Here is a 14,442-nt window from a genome sequence, read left to right on the forward strand (position 1 = left end):
TGCTTTAACATGGCATCCCACGAAAGACCGGGTGCCGTTAAATATCTACACGGGTCCAGTGTATAAGAGGTTAGACAAATATTGCGGAAATTTTCAAACACTTCAGCCAACAATAAAACGTCAGTTTTCAAGTATAAATCTCAATATTCACCCAAAGTATTGATATTGAATTCATTCCATATTGTTTGCGCGTGTGTGTAATCGTTATCGGAAACATGCGTCTGTGTTAATGCACTATAAAATAATTGTTTTTCAGGCAGTGACTCGTCATCGAGCCTACCCCAACAATCGACATACTCGTACGGATAAACGCCTTTGCGCGTTAAAAGATTCATTTGATGGGGGTTTTTAAAATATCGGGACAGTATTTGAAATTGACTAGCTGACAAATTTTTCACCAATTTATCCAAACTGGTGGACATGAATTTAAACGAGTCTACAAAACGGATGTTGATTGTTGTGCTAGTAGGACCGCTCTCATCATCATCATCATCATCATTATCTTTAGCTTTAAAACATAATTTTTGACTGAATGAAATATATTTTTCTTTATGTAGTGGAATGCATTCAATACGCTCCCCACCTCTTGCGGCCAACTCCTTAATAAATAAATGACTATCGTATCCGGTTAAATTATGAAAAAAAATAGGGATATAATTAGGTAGGGTGTATTTCAAATTGCATTGTTGGTGTGCTACACCCCTAATTTTCCCGGTAAGGTGACAATGATCAATCACTTTTTCATCTGTTGCTAATAATACCTGTTCACAAATATGACAGTGAGACGACGACGACGACGACGACGCATTGTCTTCTAATATTTTTATACTTTCGGTTTTATCATATGGAATAATTTTAGAGTAAATATCGGCTATACGACTCGCGTCACTATATATGTTATCAACAAATTTTATGACGCAGTCTTCACCGCGGTATGTTACGAACTTTGATAACGCGTCACTGTAATTACAATGAATGTAATATGCGAATGCGCAAGGTATGTGCTCGTGAGAATAATATGTGTTTTTCATTTCATTTGTTTTAAGCGGTTTTAAAATTGATTCGAAATCGGCATAAATGACAAACGGCACCGACAGCTGGTGGCTATAATTTTTAAAACTTAAATACCTGTCATCGGCAGAAGGCACTTCTATTAGAGTTTTCTGACATCCCAAAGTTGTGTGACGTTGAAGTTTACACTCACTCGTAAAATTTTGCAAACAACCATTACAGAAAAAAATTTTATTCTTATGACTAGTGATTTGAGCGCGCAACAAACGGGACATATTTTTTATATAACAATAATGGGATTTATTATTAGAGTAGCCCTCCTCATAATACAATAGATTTACATGTCGATTGTAGGGTTTCGCCTGTGATATGTAGAGGGGTGCAATTATTTTGAATTTATTATTTTCAATCCCGTAAACGTTCACGTTGATTTCATTCATGATTTCGAACCGTTTAATGCCCCCAATCGATACGGGTAAATCTATTGTAGACGTTTTGAGGAGCGTCTCATAGTGCGGATATGAGGATACACGATCCGAGTGTGAGCCGGCCGGACGAAGGGCACTCGTCACGGCCCAAAAAAAGCACGCATTGTCCTTGTTCTTCACGTTCACACACGCGTTTTTATTTTTAATCCATGCTGGAAGTGGAATGTAGGAGGAGCCACCCTTTAATGGCACATATTTATTAATATTAACCTCCAAAAATTCGATTTTCTCCAAGCTCCAACCGCTGTCCCTCTCTTGAAACTCACCACATTTGCTTATAATTTTGGCGCACACATCCTCATAGTATAACGATAGATCCGATGAATTTTGCAAATGAACATTTCTCGTGTTAAATGATTTCAAATCTTTTGCAACTTCATCTCCTTTTATTAGAACATACGTGCAAAAAAGTTCCAAATTTGCTTTAATATTAATATGTTCCGCACACTCCATTTTCAATAATTGTTTCACTTTGTTGGCAACCCTTTTTAAGTACACGTCCGGCGTTAATGTACTTGATGCGGAGCCATTTATTCGGTAACTTATTATCCGACATTTGAATGCTGAATTCACCACATACGTGAAATAATCTTCACCGTCATTTTGTTTGCACAACAACTTGTGACGTTTGGTGCGTGAATGAGCAATAAGTCGATTGCTTGCAACTTCGACATTACAAAATGGACATTCATACATTTTGGCGGCGACGGCGCGGTGAAAAAACGAATGTTATTCACACGACGGTGGCGGCGGCTCTCTCCTCCTCCACAACTATGATTAGTTTTAGACAGTTATACATATTATATACAAGCGGTAGGGGGCAGTATCGAGATGTATATTATTGTGTGTGTGGTGCAGTATTATTATTTAATTGCTGTATACACGCACCACAATAACTGCCGTTTTTTTAGTCCATCTACATAGAATTTTATGCCGCACCGTCTGCGAATGTGAAATTAAATTATTGTTTTCCACCTCAACATTGCAAAATTGACATTTATACATTTTGCGTACAAGTTAATGAAAAAAACTAGTAGTTAGGTAGGTAGGTAGGTAGGTAGGTAGGTACTTGGGTAGGTGGCTAGCTAACACCGTTATTGGTACACTGTCGGCTCGCAACTAAGTTGTATTCCCAGTTGTTTGAGGATTATACATATATATAGTCATATGACATATGTAGGTGTGTAATTTTGCAATGATGCCACTCTGCATAATATAATAGGAGCGGGATAACATACATTTAATTTCGTCAGGTTATACCGCGGTAAAGGCAGGATGTTGTGGTTTGTCAAATGATAATAATATTATTGTATTCAAAATAGAGAAGAAATAAATAGGTCACAATAATAATTAATAGAATTACATTTTAATTTAATTAAACGTACAAAATTTTATCATAATAACAATGAACAATAAAATATATGTTCTATGGCATAACATTTGAGTTCATTATCTACAATTGATGTTTTATCGTGCATATTGTCTACAAACGCGTGAGCGTCATACAATGTTTTCACATGGTTTTGCTTGAAACGTTTCCTAAAGAATTTCATTCGATTCTCATAATAACCTTTGATTTTATGCAAGTGACATAAACGTGAATCGATACAATGCAACAAGTAATTTAAACACTGCCATTCTTCACGATGAATACACATCGATTTCGACTCCCCGTGAATTAGAATGAATTTCTTTTTAATGTTTTCATCGTCGTCGTCGTCGTCGTCGTCAGACCAGATTACATGATATGTTATTCGTTGCATCATTGATGCCGCTTGCGGTGGAGTGCTGGAATCGGACTCGAAGAAGAACCGCGAGATTTCAGAGGCGTTCTCCACAATGATTGCATCCCATTCGTTTTTAGTTAGTGTAATTTGATCACCAATGTTAACGGCCACATCCAATAGTTCCTCGTTGACACTAATTCGACCCGATGGCTTTAGAAATGTCGTTATATGCGATATCACAGAGCTGCAGGTGACGTCACCGCTGCCGCCACCATTCGTAATATGATAGACATTCTTGCAAAGTTCAAAGTGCTGCTGCTGAGGTGATGATGATGATGATGACGTCGGAATCGATGGCGTGTACGAGGGAAATGTGAAGTAGCCGCTGTACATCCTGCCGCTATGCACGTTAAAAATCAACTATCTGGATATCGGCTTTATCGTGCAGTTTTATAAAGCTGTAATTTTTCTAACTGTTTTCGTTAGAACAGTATATTCAAACAGAGAGTCATAAATGATCAGACAGTAGGCGCTCGTGTCGACGGGTACCGTTTTCTTGAACTCTAATTCCAATTTGATATCGATCCCCCCACCCACGCCCGAACGGAGAGTGTCAGATTGCCTGGAACAATCGATTACGACCAAGGGGGTTTTTGTTTTAAAATGCGGCGGATTTATTTGTACATTGGGATTGATGACACCATAATAGGATCTTTTAAAATTGATAAACGACTCGTATAGAACCGCATACATGCCCTTTTCAAAGTCGTTGCAGAACGAGTCGTATGGGTAGTACTGAGAATTGAGATACAAACGTGCATTATAGAAATTGGTGTGATCGAATAGGCTCTTATCTTTGGTCGCATCATTGTTTCGCGAATGCTGGAATCCGATTATAACGAAACGCGGTTTCTCCAACTGAGTGGCCGTTTTCACGGTCCACACGTGTTTTTGAGACGCCGGCAATACCGGATACTCGTAAAGATCCCACGAGCGGAAAGAGATTGCAATGGGGATGTTCGTCTCCATGTACTTTAACATGTTTAGTTTTTCCCTATCGGAAACTTTGATTATAGGCATACGCCACGCTATCCGAGTTATATCAACGGTGATTGTTTTAGTTGCATCCTTGGTGAGTGCACAATTCAAATTTGTAGAGCTTCGATTTAAAATCAACTCGTGTTTCGCATTAATTATCACTTTTTTATAGTCCTCGGCGAATCCCAACAGGTGGCTGAGTGGAACGGTGAAACAGAACTCTCCATCCAGTTCTTTGAAACCTGAAACATTCCAACCGCTATTCTCCAAAGCGTCAGCCTCCTCGCTGCCGTAGGACAGCAATCCTTTCATGGTGGTGGTGATACCGCAGTTTTTCGTTCTATCAATCTCCACGCCGTTCAATTCGTAGCGGATGTCTTGGAACAGGTGGGCCGGTGCATTGTTGACGAAAGACGATGATTTTGTGGTAGTACCTTCAATTATCAGCTGACTTTCGCAAGGTAACACAATTTGATCTTGATCATTGATTCTGATACGAATCTCATCATTATTCTTATACGATTCGCTGTACGGCAAATAGGTATGGTACTCGATTGCCTCTATACTATCATCGATCACCACACTGTTTCCTATATCTAAAATATCCGATGTCAAAGCCATATTATTTGAGCTTTAGTCCGAGTGACTGTAAAAACAATGCGTTATCTCTGCTCAGTCTTTTCGATAACCGTTGTTGTTGTTGTTGTTTACCAACACACGGTGGTGGTGGTGGCGCTGCTGCCGCCACACGTTCCAATTGAGAGTTGGTTGTGAGACTGTAGCATTGGCCCATGGCACTGTCCTTTTTATAGATAATCATCGGTAGTGGGTGGTGGCGGTGATGACTCTTCTTATATGCAAACGTAATGAAATATTTTCCTTTCTAAAGTTTACCAGGTTGCCCTGCTCGTTGACAATGCGCACTTGAAGGTTTTGAATAGTGTTGTTCACCTTTAGCGGTAAATAGATGAGGTTGGGTGGACACTCTATGATTTGAAATCCGGGCGGCACCGTCGGCGAGAATTCGTGCAACACGTGCGATGCTTTGCTGTTTATGAATGAGCCCTGGACAATATTACACTCCACTCTTATAGTGTTTGTGATAAGAATATTTATCGCTTGATCGGACATGTGCACCCTACCTTTGGGGAGCAGTGATTGGGAGAAACCGAATATGCTCGCGATACTATGTTTTTTTTCAAAGTGGATATCGTATGTTGGCGAGTAAATCATACACTTCATGGTGTTCGTATTCGCGGCTATATCTATTGAGGATTTGAGAACATCACCACCCGACCGCTTCGTCAGCTCTTGCTCCAAGTAGTGGATAATGTTGTCCAGCTCGTATGAGCCTTCCGGCACCGCGATAACGTTGTCCGCCCCATAATGAAAAAGGTTATTGCTGCTATCCACATTGGGTATAGAGTTGAAAGACTTGAAATAAATCAGAGCGCATTCGTGTTCACCCTCGCCTAGCTCTATGGGTGGCAAAAAATCAACATTCAAAGTAGAGTCGACACCGTGAAGCGACAAAGAAATAGACATTATTACAATGCAACGTGAGGATGTGAAATGAAACACCAATCTCTATATATATACCTATATAATATTCTTTCAAAACATGTTTCTACAGGCATTGGTTAGAAAACGTAAACATAAATGTCCACAATTATACTTGTTATCTCTCTGCACGTCACTATAGTTGTAACGTATATCGACGGTGACGACGTCACGATCATTCATCATGTAATCGAAAAATTCTCGCGGCGGCCTCAAGTTCCCATAGCTGTCGAAATACTCGCAATGTGCACCCTTCTTCACGTAAGCCACCCAGTGTGTCCCCGCTCCGTGCGAATCATCCAAATTGACTATGCCCGTTTCACATTTCCACGGGCCGCCGCCGTGACGTAGCCTCTGACGTAACACATCACGCATTATGACGCCACGGAAATGAGGAATTTTTAATCGCTTCACGTGGGTGACGAGTTCGTAGTCAAAGAGCGGGCGGTTCGGAAGGGTTGCATTCAGTTTTTTTGGTATGGTGACAAGTAAAGCCCCATTCCCCTTTTGTAGGGGGCCATGTACATGCCTCGACCGACTGCCACCGGCGTGGTGGAGTCTTTCTTTTTTCTCGTCATTTCATATATATTTTTAACGGCGCTCGTGACACCACCGGCTAAAGATCCAGCCGCGGCCAGCGCACCCAGGATCGGTATCAACGGTAGGAAACCACCTTTTTTCGGCAGAGCAATAACCCGCGGCTTTTTCACTGGGCGGGCCGCGCCGCCGCTGCTGTTGTCTTTGATGGTTTTTTTGGCCGCTTTAATAGCTGTCTTTATCAATTTGTCGGTGGATACTGCTGCCGCCTTACCACCGGATGAGGACTTTTTTACAGCTTTACGTGCGGCCGTTATGGCCTTTGCAAGCGGCATACCCATGCCGCGTTTCACTTTGTATTTCATTATTTTATTAACGCCAAGCGCCACCAATCGTTCGGGTATACTGTTCGATTCGCGCCAACGTCTCTCCGCCGCCGATGCCAACTCTAAATCGGCTCTGTGTCGATGCTCTAACGAGGGGTTTTGAGCGTATGCAATATCGTGCACCTTGCACGCCTCGTCCAAGGGGTTGATGCCGACGTCACCTCTACGTAAACGTTTCTCCAATTTCGTGCCGGGTCCACAATAGTTGTATCCGGGCACGTGCAATTCAAACGGCAGGTTGTTGATGACTGTATTGAGTAAACCGCGTCCACATCGTGGCTGCCGCTGCCGCCGCCGCCGCCGCAGCCGCAACCACCCACCTCGTTCTGGTAGAGTAGTGATCATTTTTTTTTTATTGGCTCGCCACCGCCGTCGTTTAGGAGAGAGAGACAAAGAGTCTAGTTACTTGTCCCACCGCTCGCGGCCTATTAACATATATAAAGCATATGCATATCATTTTTACTATTTCTCATCGAAATGAAGTTTCAAAAGCAGCAACCCTCATGTCTATCGGTCAAGGGTTGGGATATAAATTGTAACAACAACAACAACAACAACAACAACAACAATAATGGGGTGTGTATTAGTAGACATGGTACAGCACTGCTACCCAACAGTATCAGATGTCTGGTGTGCGGCCCGTCAGGTTGTGGTAAAACTAATTTATTACTAACCCTACTGCTCGATGCTAAAGGTTTGATATTTGAAAATGTCTATTTGTATTCAAAATCATTGAATCAACCAAAGTATGTGTTCCTAAGAAAAGTATTCGAACGGGTGCCCGAAGTGAGTTTCCACACCTTCTCCGATAAGAGTGAGGTGGCGTCCCCTGAACAAACTCCAAGCAACAGTATTGTCATCTTTGACGATGTATCGATGGAGGATCAAGAACCGATCCGTCTACACTTCTCCATGGGTCGGCACAAGGGGTTGGATTGTTTCTATCTGTGTCAAACATACAGCAAGATACCGAAACAGCTGGTGCGTGACAATGCAAACTTTATCATACTATTCAAACAGGATGAAATGAATTTAAAACACGCGTACGATGACCACGTGAATACGGACATGTCGTGGGACACTTTCCTGGCAATGTGTCACGCTTGTTGGACAGGCAATAAGTTTGGCTTTTTAGTCATTAATAAGGATGAAATTGGTATGAATAAGGGTCGATACCGGAGGGGTTTTGATGAATTTATTACGTCCATATAATATTATAAAAAGCTCGAGGTGCGTTGGTTTCGTCCACATTTCACTATGGACACGCCACCGGTGCAGCAGCAGCAGCAGATCTTTGGAGATGCGGAGCTCAAACGTAAACTCGTTCAATCGGTGAGTTCGGTGAAAAAGAAAATCAAAGCATTGCGCGATGGTAAAGCGGAATTACAGTCGAGTCTACGAGAAACATTCCAACCGATCACACAACCCTTGAATACTCTATTGAATCAGTTTAATAGTCCCATCGATATGAACGCCTCATCAGCATCATCGAGTAATATTAAGAAGGACTCTGGAGTAAAAAAAAAATCCCATCATCATCATCATCGAAAAGGAGTGAAAAAAGAAATTCAAAAAAAGAAAACCGTGAGTGGAGATGATGATGATGATGATGATGATGATGATGATAGCGATGATGATGATGATGAAGAGTTTGAGGACGCCGATGAATCGATCAACTACTCCCCTAAACTGGAGATGGCGATGTCGTCGCCATCGTTGTCGAATGTTGAATTACATCCTTTAGCACGTGCCTACTTGGACAATATTATTATTAATAAAATTAAAAGAATTCCCTACGGTATTCATATCACCCCCAAGGGATATCACATTGGTGATAGTGCCGTTGGATTCGATAAACATCATCTAATTATCAATAATCAAAAATTTAACTACACACCAGGTCTAATGGAGCTATTATTCAAAAAAGAACCAAACACTTCTCTGATTCAACCGGCGGACGGTGACACCTTCCACAAAATTGTGATAATGACCAACGCACATAGACGCAATTATTCATCAGACGGTCAAATACAGGGGGATAAGAGTCTCAAGTATACACACTACATAAAACGACTCTCAGAAATGAAATCGACAAAAACTGGCAGTGGTCTTAAACAGCCCCCATCATCATCATCTGATGGGAACGGATCAGATCGGTTGGTAACCGACGGTTCGAGGGGGTCTCATGAACGGATCAGAACAGGTTCGATCACTTCAACAGATCAGCGGCGGGGGCGGTTGGTAACCGATCCATCAGCTGTTAATAATCATAAAAATGCGGATGCGACCTTGTTAATGAAAAAATATTATCCCAACACAGATTTCATATACTGGGACGATCCCAATGAACTCGTTGACCGATTACGAGTGCTTATCGCCTCACAAAATGCCGGAAACAATGCTCACGACAATGAGATAATTTCCATATTAGAAGAGTTGGTGGAAGCTGATATAATTGAACCGCCGCCACCGTCACACCGACGTCATTAATACTGAAGGGGTGTGTGCATGTGTGTGTGTGTGTGTGTGAGTTCATTGTGATAATGACTATCGATAAGTTTGGACGTTACCTGCTGCATCATGATAATCGGAACAGCAGCAGTGGCAAACAAAAACCTCAACTGCTCAAAGTTCTGAAACATCAAGTGGACTGTGAAAATCGTCTGTTAAGAAACGTGAGCAAAGCTATTCTAAAAAACGATGTTATAATCAAGGCTCAACTCGACGAGGCTATAACTGGATGTTTAACCAAGATTAGGAAAAACGCTCAAACTATAAAAGCCATCTCTACAAAAAAGATTTCTCCCCCTCCTGCTGCAGCTACCAAAAAAAACCCTGCTAAAACCACCGAGTCCGTCAACCCTGCTACCGCTTCCAGTAGTACGGAGGCTGCTAAGCTCCCGACAACAGGCACCACCACCACCACCACCACGAAACCCCTCAAGTCTATACCGAAAACCGCCGCCGCCGCCGTCGCCGCCGCCTCCTCCAAGTAAAAAAACGGTTGTTCCATTATGAGCAAGTGGACAGTTGTCCAGGAAATCCATAGGAGCGCGCGTAAAAATTTTCCTCGAAGGCGTTTCATTCAAAAAGGCATCGATGATACTTGGCAAATAGATTTAATTGATATGCAAAAGTATTCCAAATACAATAGTGGATTTAAGTATATTTTAGCGTGCATCGATACATTTTCCAAGTATGCGTGGGTCGAGCCAGTGAAGAGTAAATCAGCCGATGACGTGTCGCGCGGAATGCTTAAACTATTGAGCAATAATCTAAAACGCACACCAAAAAATATTCAGTCTGACGACGGTCGGGAATTTTTCAATGAGAAGTTTAAAGCCCTAATGCATAGGTTCAATATAAACCATTACTCCACCTACAGTGTAATGAAGGCTTCCATTGTGGAGCGATTCATTAGAACCATCAAGAATTGGCTTTGGCAGCAGTTTGCATACAATGGATCCTACAAGTGGAGTGGCACTGTACTCTCTGACGTAATTATTAAATATAATAATAAAATACATCGTACAATCAAAGTTGCCCCGACGAGCGTGAACCGCGCGAATGCCGATAAGCTGTTATCTACTGTTTACAACAATATAAAAGTACGCGCTAAAGCGAAATATGCAACCGGTGATTATGTCCGCATTAGTAAATATAAATCCACCTTCGCCAAGGGCTACACCGGAAACTGGAGTACGGAAATTTTTCAAATAACCAAAGTGAATAACACCAATCCAGTAACATACCAATTACAGGACGAGCAGAAAAAACCAATACTGGGGGGCTTTTATGAGCATGAACTGCAGAAAGTTAAATATCCAGACATATATTTAGTGGAGAAAGTCTTGAAACGACGTGGTAATAAAGTTTTAGTTAAGTGGCTCGGTTTGAACTCTACCAGTTGGATTAATAAAGAAAACAAGATTAATTAAAATTATGTGTGTTTTATTTTCCATGTAATACACTTACTAATAACTAATACTACTAACTAATAATTAATACAATACACTTACAAAATACAATACACACAATAAGTACAGGTAGCTCTCTCTCTCTCTCTCTCCCTCTCTCTCTAAATAGTTTACAGAAAATATTACTATACACTACTAACATAATTGTTGTTGTTGTTATAGTCAAAATAAAATGTAGTGTCAATAAGGGGGTCTGGGGTTCGATTCCGCTGGTGGTGGTGGTGGTTTTCTTCTTCTTCTTGGATATAGTTTTGAAGCCATATCCAAAAGACTTTAACTTCTACACGACTACAATGACACAATGACTTTTTGTGTGTCCCCCTGAACGCTACATGTCTAACACAGTTATCTTTTAAAATATCATGGAGGTTTAAATCTTCTATAATTTTATCGAGTTTTGGACATTTCAAAGTTTCCAAATTTATATGTATAAAACAGAGCTTGTTTAATAAATCTCTTTCAACATGACCACCTTTGTACGCCCACATGAATTGTTTCCCCGGATCCAATTGATCCATTATCCGCAAAAATTCTACATACTCGATATCAGTGTCGTAGTTTGCCAACAGCATACCATGGATATTATACATTACATATCTAATGGTCTTGCTATTGTATTTATACAGCAACCAATTCGGTAATTTTATGTGAAATAAATATGCAAACTTATTTTTTACATCGAAAATGCCCACCTCTTTAAAATACATTCTTTTACCGTACATGAATCCATCTATATCTATAATATATTTAATATTATTTAAATTCATTATACTATTAGTTAACATTCAGTTTTTTTACACACACATACACACACACACAGACATGTGTTTAAAAAACAAAGAAAAATTAAGTTCGCAAAATATATTAGTTAATAACATACAGCTTTACATAAAATGGTAATACACACACACACACACATATGTTTAATAAACAAAGAAAAAAAATCCTATGTACACACGTACACTCACAATACTTGAAAGGCACCCTCGTTCGATACGGCGCAAATTATATACGTCACTAGCGTATGACCCATTTGTTCTGTAAATGGTGTGTATGCAAAACACTCCGGGGGCACGTGGTTCAATAATTCCAACCACTCTGTTGCCTCGACATTGGCATCACCGACCGTATCTTCTAGGTAGTCTGTGATTGCATCCCAAATTTTTATTAACGTATATGTGTTCTCATCATCAAATTCAGTGTTCTCGTATACGTTCACCAATAGAATGTTCACATTAGCATATACTTTGGCCAATGGCACCGGTCTTGTCCACAACCGCATTAGTTTGCTCGCCGACATACAGTTGCACCAGCTCATTTTACATTCATCATAGAGCACTTCCATAATCATTATAATTTTATGTCAGCAGGGGGTGGGGGAGCTCAGATAGATAGATAGAGATAGAGAGAGATGCTGCTGCTGCAACATAAAAAAACAGCTATTATTCTTCAGCAATGGTGGCGGTGGTGGTGGTAGCAGTATTGGAAAAGTTAACTATCCATGCCGATGCTGATGTCCCGCATTGGCCTCTGCTAATTATAAAAAGTTCACCGCTGTTAAGCTCCCCTAAGAGTTCACTATTGATATCATTAAACCTCGATGGCAGCGTCACCATCCAACCGTTTTCCAAGTTTACAACCGTCTGCATGACGTTCGCTATGAACCTAGATGGTGTTTGAAACGACTCTGAAATTCTATAGGGCTTTCCAACCTCCAAATCAGAGATTTTTTTCCACACCCTGTTACCACTTCTATTCAGCTGATTTAACAGCTGTTGTCTGTTGTTGTTATCACTTCCACTGTTGTTGCTGCTGCTGCTTGATGAAGAGTTTGATGCCATTTTTTTTTTTTTTTTTTAAATATTAATTATTGATTTTAAAAAAACTTACAAAAAACTATATTTAGAGAGAGAGAGAGATGAGCGCTGCTTAGTAAACTGTTCGTTCGTTTAAAGACTTTAGTTGAATGTACAAGTTTAGATTCAATGTTGGTGTATTTATACTACGAAAACTCATACATAGTCCTCCTCCCCACTTGCAATTTACATGTACCTAAATGCGTAAATTGATGATAAAAGGAATTCATAATAATAAATAATATGGGAATAAAATATACTCATCATTAGCTGAAAATAATTATTATAAACCGCAATAGTAGAATTAATTTAATGAGAACATAATTGATAATTCTCATTGTTGCAATAACAGGATACAAATTTTATAGTATAATAATTAATAATTGACTGTGTGAACTATAACAATAGGAAGGTCTTATCAGCAATAACCTATATTTCCACGTTCGAGAACATTTAAAATTACAGCTAATATAATTATGATATTGTATATACAATATACTGCATGCGGTTTTTCATGCATGATTTATTTTTAATAGTTTTCTCATTTTATGGGTATAGTAGATATACATTCGGAATCGCTCATATGACCATTTATCATTTTATCTAAACGCTCCTTCGACCAATTATGGATACTTTCAAGAACCGCTTTAAACCTTTGACAGGTTTCACTTAACGGTTTAGCCGTTGTCGTCGTCGTTGTTGTTGTTGTTGTTGTTGTTGTTGGCATCGATGTTGTTCTTGTTGTAACATTCTCGTTTTCAAGTTTCTGCTGCTGCTGATGGTGGTGGTGGTGCTGCTGCTTGCGTTGATGAAGACCACCACCACCTCTAGGTAGTGAGACGATAATCTCCAAACCCATCTCGTCCTTATATGTTTGGTGAAACAAGTCCGAAGACCACGTTTGCAATAGAGTATTATTATTACTATTCATACTACTTCGTCGTGAACGTGCATTATGAAATCTTATGATTTCCAATTTGTATAATAACAATTCACCACTATCACTACACAAACGTAAATGGAATTGGGACTTTTTCATATCCGCACTCGTCACAGTCACATAATACGAATGATATGTCTTATCATCTCTGAGGTCAGCTTGTTTAAAAAAAAACTTCATTGCCCACGATTTAATCGGCTTTTCATTATGATGATCGTACAGCTGAACTGCTCTTAGATTTTTCAACTGTTCAACACACAAATATCCCAAGTCCTTATTAATCAAGGATTGTGTAACATTTCTCAATACCAACGTGGAGTCATTGTCATGTTGCAAATAAAAAAATACCATCCATGGCAACAAACTAGGGAGCAACATTATAACTAGCACACACACTCGCAGCTGCACAAAAATGCATATTACACACGCAAAACTACCTTATATATATTCACACACACACATGTAAACATAACACGTGGAGGTGCATCACAACTCAGCGTGACGTCAGCGGTCTCCGACGCGGCGCTGCCCACGCTGGTCTGGAATGCGAGAACCGCCTTACAAATTTACAACGCATGACGTCACAGACACCAACATGCTCAGTAGTGACGCGGCGCGGCGTCAGCGGTCTCCGGCGCGGCGCTGCTCTGGAATGCCGCCTTACAAATTTACAACGCATGCCTTACAGATTTTTCAACACCAGACCATCTGACCCCCCACACCATACTAACACACACCAGGCGAGAGCTCTACGACACTAGCCCATGGTCTGGAATACAAAAACCACCTTACAAATTTACAACGCGTGACGTCAAACCAGACCATCTGACCCCCCACACCATACAACACACACCACGAGAGAGCTCTACTAATGGACAATATCACGAAATCGTCCCATTTCACACATTACACAACCTAAACT

The 14,442-nt window shown here is 40.4% G+C and overlaps 1 protein-coding gene across 1 annotated transcript in view; it reads right to left on the reverse strand.

The window, feature by feature from the left end:
* The window catches only part of nompC (no mechanoreceptor potential C), a 61,506-nt gene that overhangs the window by 25,679 nt on the left and 21,385 nt on the right, over nucleotides 1-14,442 (reverse strand). The window lies entirely within an intron of this gene.

This window comes from Maniola hyperantus, chromosome 8 (assembly GCF_902806685.2).
Source record: "Maniola hyperantus chromosome 8, iAphHyp1.2, whole genome shotgun sequence".
Lineage (NCBI taxonomy): Eukaryota > Metazoa > Arthropoda > Insecta > Lepidoptera > Nymphalidae > Maniola > Maniola hyperantus.